The sequence below is a fragment of the Eurypyga helias genome, unplaced genomic scaffold (assembly GCF_000690775.1).
Source record: "Eurypyga helias isolate BGI_N326 unplaced genomic scaffold, ASM69077v1 scaffold8766, whole genome shotgun sequence".
Classification (NCBI taxonomy): Eukaryota; Metazoa; Chordata; class Aves; order Eurypygiformes; family Eurypygidae; genus Eurypyga; species Eurypyga helias.
Window position 1 is genome coordinate 1 of NW_010255980.1, and position 2,627 is coordinate 2,627.

Sequence of the window (2,627 nt, forward strand, 5' to 3'; positions counted from 1 at the left end):
TGGGGCTGAGGGGAGCCTGAGGGGTGCCCGGTGGCTGAGTGGAACGTGAAGCTGAGGGGAACATGGGGCTGAGGGGTGCCCGGCGGCTGAGGGGGACATGAATCTGAGTGGAGCCATGCCAAGCCCAGGGCCAAATGGGAGCTGAGGGGCCAGGCAGGCCCCAAGGCTAAGAGGGTGCAAGGTGAGGTTAACCTCAGCTCTTCCCCAGGTCGAGGGGGGGTCGAGCAGGGTGTGCAACACCTTTGCATGGTTTTAACCCGAGTCTCGTTTCTGGGGAGATTCAGGCTCCTCAGCGCTGTGTCGGGGGCTTTGTCCCCGCTGGCGTCGGATGGGAGAGCCCAAGGTACTCCTAGGGATGCACCCTGCGAGCCTTGGATGGAAATGGGCAACAGTGCCACGGTATCCTACTACGACTCACAGAAACCCAGCGCACCCAGGTGCACGCGCACGCTATCCAAAAACGAAGAGTTACACACGATAAACCCCCAGCAAATTAAATACCACAAATCTTAACAAACCCATTTCCCCTCGCCCTGCTCCAGCGGGATCCTGGCTCCGCAGGGTGAAGCAGAGTATTCAGGAACCCAGATACCTGGGAGTGTGACCGGGCTGTCCCAAGGGGTCACAGCGCGCACCACCACGGCAGCACACGGCCGCTCTCACGTGGCTCCGTGGGTACAGCTGAGCTCGGGCGCCAGCGTGTTCAGCACTTGCCAAGGCAGAGTTTTGATCTCTGGAAGGGAAAATGAGCATATATATTATTAAAAACGATGAATAAAGTGGATTAAGTCAAATTAAAAAAAATAGTAATACTACCATTGATGCTTTTTTAAAATTTATGAAAGCATTGGTGTGGTTTTTTAAATAATGATGGTTTCATTAAAAAGAGCTCCTCCTGCATGACCATTATTGAAATAAACACATTCACAGTGGCTATAACATGCATTAGATCCCCACAAAACAAGGCCATTTATATAGGTACGAGCGAGTTAGCCAGCTGGCAAACTGGACTAGGACATCAGAGAGACCATTTCAAGTCTTTAAGAATAAATGGCAGGGAATTTTTTCAATATCCTTTAAAATACATTTATTAAAAAAAAAATGACAACCCCAAAAGCTCCCATTTTAATGTACCTCAGGGCAGCCAAGTGAACTGATGAAGCAATCACCAGCGGGGCTGAAGACAGCAACGGAACCAGTGCAACTGAAAAATATTAAAGCTATAAATCCGAGTTAGCGGTGCATTAACCAGTGACTCATCGCCAGCGATGCTTTGTGGGGATCTGCTGCACTTCACCGTACGATTCCGGAGCATTCGATGCCCATCAGTTCAAGCCCACAACAAACTGTGGTTTCTCTTAGCTGTTTTCCCTCCCCTCCCCGTGCACTCGCACACGCAGTCGCCCCATTCCCTTGATCCCACGGGTTTGCCTGTACTCGCACAGGTACAGGGCGCTCAGCAACATGCTGCAAGCCAACCCTCGTGGCATCTCCAGGAGCTGTCTCCAGGCCGAGGCGCCGGTGGAGTTTCCCGGTGGTAGCGTGCGCTACGACGGAGAGCAGCCGAAGCACCCTGACTGGCAGGGCTGTGAGGAACCAAGGAAAGAACCAGGGGGTGGTGGGCCAGTGCCCAGCAGATGCTGTCGGAGCTGGAGGAGTTCCTGGAGCTCCAGGGATCCGTTTTCCCCAGCAAATAAACCAGCAGGATCCCGTGATGCAGATATTATTTTCATCTTCTCCGAACACACGCATATAGATGAACACATGCGGCGTGACTAGGCAGCCACGATATTAATTAGCAGTGACCGAGAATGTAGGAGAAAATGACATCCTGGGAGAGCCTTTGTTCTGGTACCGTTTTAGAAAATGGAAAATCTGGTGTCTGAAAGAGAGAGACGGAGAGTAACCTAGATTTGCTGCAGAAGCAGGTCTGTTGGCTGGGGACAGGACGGCGGGTGCTGGTGAGAAGACGTGGGAGCATGCGCACTGACTCCACACCAGAGCAGCCCCCACGGGCTGTGGGCAGCCCCGACTAGGGGCAACCCTCCAGGGTCTCCTTTCCGTGGGCCTGGGGGGCCCCTTTCTCCTTGCAACTGCTCGGACCAGGAGAGAGCTGCCTGAAAACGACCTCAGCAGGGTGAGGGCACGGCTGAACCCATGCCGGTGCACAGGGGCTGAGTTCGTGCATCTCCTGGCAGCACCCGTGGGACTTCCCATGCAGGATCCAAACCCAGCCTCCAGCGCTGCCGCAAGAGGCCAAGGGATCTGCCGTGCTGGCAGCATCCCCACCCAGCCCCGCACGTTCATCGCCAACCGTGGGCTCGAGCCCTTCCCGAGGGCTGCCTATGCGCACTGCTGCACAAGGTGACCAACATCCACGCACCAGCCCCTGCAGTGGGCATTTCTTACTTAGTAAATTTATTTTAAGGCAGGAGCACTGGGACAAAATGGGGCAAGGGCTGGAGAACGACTCCCTTGCTACCCTGCGCTGGCTGTAGTCTGTCCCAGAGCCATTATATTAACTTCTGTTAGTGTCAGGTGATGAACCCCTAAGCAGATGCTGTGCTCTTGTGAGCCCAGTTCCAACCCACGTCAGGCTGGTGGGTGGTGAGTGCCGGGCGTACACC